Source organism: Marmota monax, unplaced genomic scaffold, assembly GCF_021218885.2.
Source record: "Marmota monax isolate L192 unplaced genomic scaffold, Marmota_monax_Labrador192_F-V1.1 WCK01_AAM20220418_F8-fsc00099, whole genome shotgun sequence".
Taxonomy (NCBI): Eukaryota; Metazoa; Chordata; class Mammalia; order Rodentia; family Sciuridae; genus Marmota; species Marmota monax.
This window is the reverse complement of record NW_026692126.1, coordinates 5,883,097-5,896,188: the sequence shown is the minus strand read 5'-3', so window position 1 is coordinate 5,896,188 and position 13,092 is coordinate 5,883,097.

The following is a 13,092-nucleotide window of genomic DNA, read 5'->3' as shown; positions in this document are numbered from 1 at the left end:
CGATTTTGTTTATTTTTTCAAAGAACCAACTTTTAGTTTTGTCAATTTTTTCAATTGTTTCTTTTGTTTCGATTTCATTAATTTCAGCTCTGATTTTAATTATTTCTTGCCTTCTACTTCTTTTGCTGTTGTTTTGCTCTTCTTTTTCAAGGATTTTGAGATGAAGTATGAGATCATTTATTTGTTGGTTTTTTCTTTTTTTAAGGAATGAACTCCAAGCAATGAATTTTCCTCTTAGAACTGCTTTCAATGTGTCCCATAGATTCCGATATGTTGTGTCTGTGTTTTCATTTATCTCTAAGAATTTTTTAATTTCCTCCTTGATGTCTTCTATAACCCATTGATCATTCAGTAACCTATTGTTCATTCTCCAATTGATGTATGCTTTTTCCTTCCTTCTTTTATCGTTGATTTTCAGTTTCATTCCATTATGATCAGATAAGATGCATGGTAATATCTCTACTCCTTTATATTGTCTAAGAGTTGCCCTGTGACATAATATATGATCTATTTTTGAGAAGGATCCATGTGCTGCTGAGAAAAAAGTGTAACTGCTTGATGTTGGGTGGTATACTCTATATATGTCAATTAGGTCTAGGTTATTAATAGTGTTATTGAGTTCTATAGTTTCCTTATTCAACTTTTGTTTGGAAGATCTGTCCAGTGGCGAGAGAGGTGTGTTGAAGTCTCCCATGATTATGGTGTGGTGGTCTATTAGACTCTTGAACTTGAGAAGAGTTTGTTTGATGAACATAGCTGCACCATTATTTGGGGCATAAATATTTATGATTGTTATGTCTTGTTGGTGTATGGTTCCCTTAAGCAGTATGTAGTGTCCCTCTTTATCTCTTTTGATTAACTTTGGCTTGAAATCTATTTTATTTGATATGAGTATGGACACGCCTGCTTGTTTCCGAAGTCCATATGAGTGATATGATTTTTCCCAACCTTTCACCTTCAGCCTATGTATGTCTTTTCCTATCAAATGCGTCTCCTGTAGGCAGCATATTGTTGGGTCTTGTTTTGTGATCCATTCTACTAGCCTGTGTCTCTTAATTGGTGAGTTTAAGCCATTAACATTTAGGGTTATTATTGAGATATGGGTTGTTCTTCCAGCCATATTTGTTTATTTCTGTTACTAAACATTGTTTGTTTTCCTCTTTGATTGTTCCCCCCCCCCCTTTACTGTCCTACCTCCCACTGTTGGTTTTCATTGTTATTTTCCATTTCCTCTTCCTGTAATACTTTGGCTAGGATGTTTTGAAGAGATGGTTTTCTAGCTGCGAATTCTTTAAACTTTTGTTTATCGTGGAAGGTTTTAATTTCATTCTCCATCCTGAAGCTTAATTTCGCTGGATACACAATTCTTGGTTGGAACCCATTATCTTTCAGTGTTTGAAATATGTTATTCCAGGATCTTCTAGCTTTCAGAGTCTGTGTTGAAAGATCAGCTGTTATCCTGATTGGCTTGCCCCTAAATGTAATCTGCTTCCTTTCTCTTGTAGCTTTTAAAATTCTCTCCTTATTCTGTATGTTGGGCATCTTCATTATAATGTGTCTAGGTGTGGATCTCTTATGATTTTGCACATTCGGCGTCCTGTAGGCTTCTAGGATTTGGGATTCTGTCTCATTCTTCAAGTCTGGGAAGTTTTCTTGTATTATTTCATTGAATAGACTGCTCATTCCTTTGGTTTGGAGCTCTGTACCTTCCTGTATCCCAATGACTCTTAAGTTTGGTCTCTTAATGTTATCCCATATTTCTTGGATGTTCTGCTCATGGTTTCTTAACAGTCTTGCTGAGCTGTCTATGTTCTTTTCCAGTTGAAATACTTTGTCTTCATTGTCTGATGTTCTATCTTCTAAGTGTTCTACTCTGTTGGTAGTATTCTCCATTGAGTTTTTAAGTTGGTTTATTGCTTCCTGCATTTCTAGGATTTCTGATTGCTTGTTTTTTATAACCTCTATCTCCCTGTATAGTTGATCCTTTGCTTCCTGGATTTGTTTGCGTAATTCGTTGTCGAAGTGATCTTTCATTGTCTGATTTTGCTGTTTAATGTCTTCCTTGATACTCCAGATCATCTGAAGCATGTATATCCTGAATTCTTTATCTGACATTCCATCTGCTGCAGCTGTTACCTCTTCTAAAGTTGCGTTGACCTGCATTGCTTGTGGTCCTTTCTTTCCTTGTCTTTTCATACTGCTTGCGTATCTTTCCTGCAGGTGCGGGCGGCGGCTCTGCTCTCTCCTTATTCCAATTGGGGTGTCGTGGCTACCACGCCGGCAGGTCACTGGGCCTGTTCTGGGAGCTGGTGGCGGCTCTGTTCTGCCCCTACTCCAATTGGGGTGACGTGTCTGTCGTACCAGCAGGCCACTGGGCCTGTCCTGCTGGTCGGTTGCAGATCTGCCCACCTTTCGGGCACGAGTGGAGGCTCTGCTTTGCCCCTACTCCAATTGGGGTGTCGTGACTACCCCGCCTGCAGGATGCTGGGTCTGTTCCTGGCAAGGGAGGCGACTCTGCTCTGTCACTACTCCAATTAGGGTGGTATTTGTACCCCGCCGGCAGGCTCCTGGGCCTGATCCGCAGGTCTGTTGTAGGTCTGCCTACCTTGAAGGCGCGGGCGGCGGATCTGCCCTGCCCCTCCTACCACGCCTGCGGACCCCTGGGCCTGATCTGCAGGTTGATCACTGGTCTGCTCACCCTGCGGGCACGGGTGGCGGTTCCGCTCCACCCCCACTCCAATTGGGGTCACGTGACCACCACACCGGCAGGGCCTGATCCGGGCGTGGGATAAGGATCTGCTCTGCCCCTACTCGAGTTGGGGTGACGTGTGTACCACACTGGCAGGCCACTGGGCCTGACCCGCCAGGCTGTCACAGGTCTGTTTACCTTGCAAGCGCGAAGGGCGGCTCTGCCCTGCCCCTCCTACCACGCCCATGTACTACTGGGTCGTGGGTCTGCCCACCTGGCGGGTTTGGGTGGCGGCTCCGCTCCGCCCCCTCTCCAATTGGGGTCACGCGGTCACCACGCTGGCGAGCCGCTGGGCCTGCTCCGGGGGCTGGCGGCGGCCCGGCTCCTTCCCTCTGGCTCGGGGACAAATTGAGGAGACTCGGGTGACTGAGCCTCACCCCCCTTACCAGGAGACCAACTGCTTATGTCACCGCTGGTATTGATGAAGATCTCTCCTCCACCGCTTTCTGCTGACATCAGATCTCTGCCATGTTGGTATCCTATGCGAATGGCAGCATTTCGTTCCCCTTGCCAGGCAACCCAAGCAATGAGTGAGTCCTGACCTGCCCTCAGCAGGACCCGGACCGAGACACAGTTTCCGCGGGCTCCCAGCCCCGGTCCAGGGAAGTTCCGGGAGCCGGAACTCGGCCGCTCCGTGCTCGGTGTAAGCTCCTATAAGTGTAGGCTCCAAGAAGCAGCCCCCGCGGGCTCAGTTCCGGGAGCCGGAATTCGGCCGCCTAGTGTTTGGTGTATGCTCTGATAGTAGCAGGGTCCAAGAAGCAGCCTCCGCGGGCTCCGCAGCCCTGAGCCAGGGCGGTTCCGGGACGGTTCCGGGAGCCAGAACTCGGCCGCTCTGTGCTCGGTGTAAGCTCCTACAAGTGTAAGCTCCAAGAAGCAGTCCCCGCGGGCTCAGTTCCGGGAGCCGGAACTCGGCTTCTTGGTGTTTCGTGTTTGCTCTGATATTAGCAGGGTCCAAGAAGCAGCCTCCGCAGGCTCCGCAGCCCGGAGCCAGGGCGGTTCCGGGACGGTTCCGGGAGCCGGAACTCGGCCGCCCCGCGCTCCGTGTTCACTCCGATAAGATCAGATTTTAAGAAGCCCCCAGGCGCTGAACCCTAGCAATCTGTCTGCAAGCCGCAGGCGAATTGCAGCCTGAAATTACCTGTTCTATGGCTGAATGAGCTGCGGTCAGTCAAAAACAGGTGTGGTGACGTCAGTTTACCAACATGGTGGCTGCTGGCCTCCTCTGTGGTCTGACCGGTGTGGAGAACCGAGATGGACCGCTTCCTTCCCCGTCTCGAACCCAGAATTCAGCCCTGAGTGCGGTGCTTGCGCGTCTGGCAGAAACTGCAGCGCTGTAACCCTGCGTCTCTATCCCAGCGCGCCTTGCAGACTCCAGCCGCGGGGCGATTCGCTGAATAAGCAGTTTTACCCTCCGTGCGACAAACCTCTCGCGTTTGAGTCCCCGTAGCCGATCCTCATGCGATGGAAATCCTTCCTCCAGGTTCCGGCGCACCCCACTATTGCTGGAAATTCCCAACAAGATATCCTTCAGCCGTCCTGACTTGTCACACTCCCACACAGTGAAGCAGCACACGGGGGTAATGCACTCCCCTCGCCGCCATCTTCCCTCCTCTTATTGCAATATTTTAATCACTTATTTAACAAATTATTGAGAATCTTCTTTGTATCGAGCACAGTTCTAGATTCTGGAGACAGCAGTAAACCAAACAGAATCTCCTGTCCCCGTGAAGTATATATTATAGTTAAACCATAAACAAGATCAATAACAAAATATCTAGTATGTTAAATGTTGACTATCAGGAAAAAAATGCTCCATGAATATTTCCCTATTTCTACATAGTGGAGGCTTTCTGAACCCTAGTTACTGGAAACCTGGGTTAAGGGAGGGTAGAATAGCAGTCCTAAAGACAGACACCTCTGGAGAGATCCATTTGCTCATCTTTGCTCCCCTGGAGCCATTTATTTACATTCTATGGACAATGAAACCTCACTGGAACTATTTGCTTATACTTCAGGGTAATGAAAACCTTGGAATGGTCCCTGCTGCTCCCCAGAGAGGATCTGTTTGCAGTCCATAGCAAAGACTGCTGTCTGTCCTGAGAAAATTGTGTCTGCCATCTTACATAACCTCCCATCCTCCTAAGAGCTGAGTTCTTGTCCTGTGCTACACTATTACTACAGTGAACTTAGGTCTTCATCAGTCAGGTCAACTCATGGGGAACAAGCACAGCATTCTTGCGCCTGTAGTGGACTGAATGGTAGTCTCCAACAAGATAGTCATGTCCTAATCTCAGAACTTATGAATATGATTTTCTTTGACAAAAGGCTGGATGCTGCTTTATATGAAAAAAAAGTGATTAAATTAACAATTGGGGAGTAGGAGCTTATCCTGGATTATTGGGATGAACCCAAGATTTAATCACATGCACCCTTAAAAGAGAGGCAGGGGAATTTGGAGACAAAGAAGAGGAGGCAAAGTGACCATTGGAGCAGAGATTGGAGTGATGCAGTTACAAAATGAGGACACCTGGAGCCACCAGCAGCTAGAAGAGGCAAGGAACAGATTCTTCCAAGAATGTCCACAGGAAGTGAGAATCTGCTGGCACCTTGACTTTGGATGAACGCCTTTGAGAACTAGGAGAAAATAAAATTGTGTTGTTTTAAGCAAACACGTTTGTGGCCATTTTCTATGATAGCCACAGACAATGAATACATGAACAAAGGTCTGTCTTTATCTAATCCAGAGTTTTATTATTCTGACAGTGTGTTTATAGAACTACACAGATATACATGGTAACGTTTTGGGTCCTTTACACTTTGGAAATTAATCTTAGTATGCCATAAAAAAAAGTAAAGCAAAGGGGGAGACTAGAGTTGGTGAAGATTATAATTTTTAAGCATGGTGATCATGGTACACCTTCCCAAGAAGATGACAGAGACCTGAATATTTTGAGTGGGATTCCAACAATAAGTGGCATAATAAAATAATAGTATTTTAGTCCCAATCTGATCCTGATGCCAGCAGATTTACTGCCACGAATCTCCTATATAATTTTTCCTCAAACTGTTGGTACCATTTTTCTAAATCTTTCAGAAATGGAGACAATGCATGCATGTATTTTAGCTGTCAGCACGAGATAAGATCTTGCTGTAGGTTGTCAATAGCTGTTTACTTAATACATGGTATTTTCTGAGTTAACCTGTATAATTGCAACTACTCTTAAGAGGTAGCAAATTAGATATTATCAATCACATAATGCAAGAATTGATGAAATTTCTTTCTGCATGTTAACAAAATCTATTCAGATTTATGATAGAATATAAATTGTGATTAATACATTTCAATACAGCAAGAAAGAAGCAGGGTATGCTTTTATACCCAGGCATGGAGAGAGCTCCAGAGACTTTGAATAACATGGGGAAACAGGAAGACACTCAAATGATTGGGGAACACTGGGTTCACTGTTTGGGACACTAAAATCTTGCAAGGAGAATGACAACCCCAACAGAAAACTTAGGTGACTCCACACAGCTTTAATCTGAGCATGTCCTCAGTTGTCACAATTAACACCAAGGTTTTTAAAAATAACTTCTAGTACAATCACAAGGGAAATTTTTCTGGGGGATCTGTTGGATTGCTTTGATTTTTAGCCTTATTAGTATTAATTATTAATATCACTGGTAGTATTGCTAGTGGGACATTGGGACAACCACAGTGTGCTTCTGTGGTAGACTTTGGGATATAATAATATTAATTCAGTGTACAGAAGTGCTAGTGGTTTCATGAGAGGAAACCTTACAGAGTTGACTAGTTGGTAGACTAAGTAATATAGGTAGAAATTATTCAATTTATATATGATCTCATGTAGTTCTGGATCTCTTTAAGTGTGCCTATAAACATATATCCACACCCCTCAACTATAGCCTTCTGTTGAGATCTTTATAATTTGGAGGAAATGAGACCTCAGTTATTTTTACAAAATATGTATCCCTTCTACATAAAGTGGTAGGTACTCTGCTAAGCACATCTCAGCTGGAAAATGCTCTTGACAAAGCTTTTGTTTAGCTTTTCCTTTAGGAGACCTGTCAAAACTAAAAGGGAACCTGTGAGAAACTGGTTTGTCCACTACTAACTCAATCAATCCTCTCAGAAGTCCTGTCTGTGTCCAGGGTGTGTCCAAGATCACACCTGTCCCAATCTAGTAATCACTATTATATTTCAGGTTGAATTTTTTTTAAGCTTCCACATGTAAAAAGATATCTTTCTGTGTCTGGCTTATTTTGATAATCACCATGTCCTCCACTTCCCTCCATTTTGCTTTAGATTACAGGATTTCATTCTTTTTTATGGCTGAAAAAAATATCTACCTATCTATATGTGAGATATATATATATATATATATATATATATCACATTTTATTTATCCATTCATCTGTTGATGGGCACCTAGGCTGGTTCCATATTGTGCCATAACATACATGGGCATATAAATATCTCTTTGGCAGTCTGATTTCATTTATTTTGTGTTATCCATCAAATGGATATATACCAAGAAATGGACTTTCTGGCTCACATGGTAGTTTTGTTTTTAGGTTTTTGAGGAGCCTCCACCCTGTTTTCCATAGTGGTGTTACTAATTTACATTCCTACCCACAGTGTACAAGGCTTCCTTTTTCTCCATATCCTTGCAAGCATCTATCATTTTCTGTTTTTTTTTTTTATAATGGCCATTGTTACTGAGGTGAGATGGTATTAATTGTAGTTTTAACTTGCATTTTCCTGATGGCAACCTTATATCAGAGAAAACATTTGGCATTTTGTTTTTGGGGATTAGCTAACTTCACTTAGCATTATATTCTCTAACTTCATCCATTTACCTGCAAATGCCATGATTTTATTCTCTTTTAATACTTTGTATGCATAATTTTGTTGTATTTTAAAAGGAGAAATAGTTTCATGAGTGGAGAGCATTTCAGATTGTAATAATTATCAAATAATCTTATTAGAAGCCTCCTTTAGAGAATTCAGATACTGTTTTTTTCTAAATGATTTTCTTGGATGAGCACCATTTTTAAAAAATGTCCAGTTGAAGAAAATATATGCTATTCTTTCCCATTGCACAGAAATATAAGAAATGCAGAAGTAATGTTGGAATGTGTAAGAAATTAAAATAAGAACTTAGAAAAAGTCAGTTTTTGAGTCTTCGTGGGATGGTACTAAGCTGCTGTAGATTCAGTTTAATTTAGCTTATATCTTTTAAATATCTGCAACAAGTCAGAGGAACCAACGTTGAATTGTAGTACTTAACCTCTAGACTTAAAGGGTTTGCTTTGTACAATGAAGAAAGAGAGGTAAGCAAAGAAATGAAACATGATGCTATAGAAATTGTGTTACAATCTGAATCAGGAAATATAGGGCTATAAAAGGGAAGATGGTAAGTTCAACTATACCATCAGAATATTAAAATCTGGTTGTAATTCATATATAAACATAGCTTATTTAAGTACTTACTGTGCACTCAGCACCTAGATAGATAGTTTGGAAAAGAGTAGTAAAAGTGTAAAACATAATCTTTGCACTGAAGGTATTTAGAACCTGGCTGGAAAGACTAATACTATAGACACATGAAAATCCAGCAAACTATATCCTTAGAATTCTTAATTCCATATCAACCAAATGCAGGGCTTGGACCTGCTTAGACTCTGACTTAAATGCACCAACTATAAAAATACATTTATAAGGAACAGAAATGACTATATGGTATGCTGAATGTTGTGTAAGAAGGGGCAACTATGAACATTTATAGCTATTTGTCTGTATTTTGAAAGAAACAATGAAATAATAAACCAACAGTGATATAACTCTTTATCTACAAAAGTATGGAGAGAGGGCAGCTAGAGCTCTCTGTATGTTGTTTAATAGCTTTGAATAGGGAGCCATTTAATGCTTTATGGAATTAAAATCAAATCAAATAAAAACCAAAGAATTTTCCCCAAAGCAAAAATAAATTGAAGCAAATGAACCTAACTGTATAGCAAGTTACCAGAATAACTACACAGGGAATAATTATTTAAAGTTGTTTTAAAACACAGTATTTGAATGGTAGAAAATTAAAAACAAGATAAAAAAGAAATCTTAAACTACAATCCAAGAACTCGCTTGCTGGTAGTAATGTTAGCACTATTATTTGGGAAAACTATATTATAATAAAGCAAGTATATAATTATTTTAACACTTTAGAGATCATGGAAGAAGAAAAGACCAAATATAAAGTTTTATGTAAAATCCTGATAATTTTTAATGTGAATTAGAAACATTGGAATGAACTCAGGATTTATTTTGTGTTATCTATAAAAAGGTCATATTTCTGGGGCTGGGGTTGTGGCTCAGCAGTAGAACACTTGCCTCACACATGTAAGGCACTGGATTCAATCCTCAGCACCACATGAAAATAAATGAACAAAAGAAAGATATTGTGTCCCTCTGCAACTAAAAAATTTTTTTAAATGTCATATTTCTATTCATTAAAATGTCTAGAATTAGTAATAAGCCTATAGCAATTAGTATTCATAATGTGAAGATATAGTCCCTCAATATGATTTTGCATTAAAAGAAACCAGGAATTGTTGCAGAATGGCTGATTTGTAACCAGGAATAGGAAATGTACAAGATAAACCTTCCTGATGACAAGGAAGTTATCATATACTGTTGGGATAATGTAAACAAAACAAGATAAAACCACAGCAACAAAACACACAGTCAATATGTGGGCATCCTCATTAATCAAAGATGGGATAATTTCAACATCAAGCAGAAAAAACACTAAAAATGATTATCAAATAAAATACATCAAACTCCATGAATTTGTAAGAAATAAAATACATAAAACTCCATGAATTTGTAAGAAATCAAACAAAATCTAACCACTTTTGGTGCTTACCCTGTCACCAACTCATATGGGAAAAATAATAAATAAAGAGAAAGTTTCAAGCAGTTTTATTACCTTTTCTATGAACTATTTTTTTCAGGGCAACAAAGAGTTGTTGAGAGAAAGTTGTTATTTATGGAAGAATTGTAGCTATAGTAAAAACAGTGCATGGGGATAAAAAAATAAAGCTGAAATAAAATACAGGACATTCAAAGTAGAGTTCTCAGACAATATACAATATTGCACCTCTTGATGTGGTGCCATAAGCCCCATAGGGCACCATCTTTGAAGAAGTGTTTGCAAAAAATTCAAATTGAAACCAATCAAATTTCTAGATATGAATGATCAGTTCACAGGAAATACAGGGACTAATGAACTATGTTAAATAATGCCACAAGGAGATGAGCAGCTGAATTCACAATGGGGGAATTATTACAGGACAAATGAGCCATTTCTTTCTAATAAGTAACCATTGATGAAAAAGGAAACCACTTTTACAGACCTAAGGAGACAGAAGATTTGCTTCAACCAAGGGCAGTGGGTGCATTTTGGACTCTCATCCAAACAAACCAACTATAAGAGGATATTGTTGAGAAACTGGGGGAATTGTGATCTATGTATTAGATTACATTAAGAAATTACTATAATACTGGGGTTATGAAATGCTATTATTGAAAAAAGATTTTATCTTTTAGAGATCAAAAAATCTTCTAAATATATGGTTAAATGTTAAATCCTGGCCTGGTATATGAAAATTTATCATATCATTCTTTTCACATTTTAAGTTCATATAATAGAAGTCTAAAAGTAAACTCTAAATGCTATTGTACATCTACATATCTAATTTATTTAACAAATGTGGATTAAAACAACAGTGACATCATTTGGGTACCTTTAAAATGGTAAAGATTAATTAAAAAAATAATACTCAGGGCTAATGAGTACTTGCAAAATAGTACTCTCATGCTGCTAGTAAAATGCTAATTTAATTGTAAACAAGAAAAAGTTCCTGGGAAGCATTTGGGAAATATAAGTCTTACAAACATTCATAGTCTCCCTCTGTGTTTATAGATGATGATGCATACTTTTCATAGTTATTAATTTTGTTAGCTTCATTTAGTCACATGTAGGATTTCAGCGGGAGCTTATTGAATCAGATTTCATTAATCTAAAATCTGTAAAGTGTCAAATATTCCAGGCTCAAATGCACTTTTCCTCTGCATATGCAAGTTCAATAAACTAACCTATAGTCTAAATAATCCTTGTTTAATTTTAAAGCCAAATAGGCCAAACAAAGATACTTCATATTTTTAAAAAAGTCAATATGTTAACAGCAAATAATTCTCTCCTAACTACTCACTTAGAAATTGATACAATAACAGTTTATTATATTCTTGTTGAAATAAGTGCATTTGAAAATAATTATTCTATTTATTTTCAAATGTTTTGGAGTGTCCAATTAGAAGCAATTTAGAATGTTAAGAAACATTTTGTTTGTCTTAAGGAATATCAGGAGGTTGTTTGTTCATATAAGTCATATATTATATTTCCCCCCAAAAAAAATTTTATTTAATAAGATTCAGTTATTCTCTTGTTAGATTTTTTTTTTAAAGTGAGACAGGCAAAAGAAAGCTAGATTGCATTTATTTTCCAAATTGTAATAAGAAATGTTGACTTGCTCTGTAGCACTGTTAAGAGAATTCTTGCCATTGTCAACCTACAGGGCCATAAACAGGTAGCTTTATTTGTTTTGCATTGTGATTTGAATTCTGCATCATTGTTATATTCAAAGTCGTTTTATTACAGTTGTATTTTGGATAGCTTTCTTCTTTATTCCATTTTCTCTTCTTGCTTTTCCTTCTTTATCTTACACTTCCCACAGGGGTGGCAGGAAATGGCTCACAAGGGAGAGAAGTTATTCTGTTCATTAAGCAACCCCAAAAGACAAAGGTGGGGGGGGGAAGTCTTCTTCATATTTCATACTGGAGAATTTCATTTTTGCCTTGGGTAAATAAAAAATAAAACCTGTAGCCGCATATCTTATTTTAAATTTAAAACCGAGTAATTTTCAAACTCAAGAACTCATTTTTCTAATTTTAAAAGGCTATAGAATTTGGTAAAAACAAGTGTCTCAAAAACCTATAATATTCTTAATATACATTTCCATACCAGGGGGTTGGAGGGTTCTCATAGGCTGGGTATGTTGTGCTCCTATTTAGAGTATTTTTAAAAAGCATTATGAAAAGACAATATAATATTCATACAGCTACTCAAGAGAGTTTATTTTTCATTTTTTATTTTTTGTAGAAAGAAAATAGTTGCTTTCTCTTAAAGCTTAGAAACAACACTAAACCTTGAATTATGCTCCAGTGGAGGCCTGAATAATGAAATGAAAATAAGCAGGTCATCCCTGTAGTGACATCCCACTAGAAATGGCACCACATTTTGTTGTGATACACAACAAAGACGGTGGGTTTGCATGTGTAATTTACCTGCTCCTGCAGGCACTGTGAACTTCCTGAAACTTTTTGCATTTTTTTCCCTTCTATTTTTCTTTTTCGGAAACTAAGCCTGAAGGGAGCAAACTTCAGAGATTGACTGTGTGCAAGTCACTAGAGCCAGGAGTGAAACAAGCCTGTTCTGAAATCCCAGCCACAAGATGTTGAGATGAGTCTCATAAATCCATAGGTCAGGCTGGCGATCTCTTGCCTTTGGGCCTTCAAACAAATTTAGAAACATGATAACTCTGAGGAATGCTGATCTAGTGTCTCCTTCCTAACTCTCTATTTTGAAAAGGGAAAAAGAACTTTTTTTTTCTTCCTAAAAGTACTAACTGCTATCTCCAGTGTTTGTATAGAAGTTAAAGTTTGACTTTGTGACTCTCCACATATTCATATTCCAATACCAAATGGAGACTCTCCTCCACCTCCATCTTTTATGCCCAAGTGTCCCTGACTTTCCATTCTTCCTCTTCACCCTCTGCCTAAATATTTTCCTTTACAAAAAGTACATATTTTCTTGGAATTTTTCCAATATGAAAGCTAATGTAAAAATAAGCCGATAAGAACAAATCCTGCTACACAAACCATGTTTCCATTTTTGATAATGTTAATACATTTAAGAATTTTCCATGATGGTTATACTACTTTACATTTCCATCTACAGTGAGCAAGCATTTCGTTTTATCCACATCCTCACCAACGCTTACCTTTTGCCTTTTTGATATTAGACAAATAGGTATGAAGTGGTATCTCATTGTGATTTTAATGGTTAGTGATGTTGAAAATTTTTTCATATACTTGTTGGACATCTGTATACCTTCTTTCAAGAAATGTATATTCAAATCCTTTGCCCATTTTAAAATTGTGTGTGAGTTGGTGGGTGGGTTGGTTGTTTTTGTTTTGTTTTGTTTTT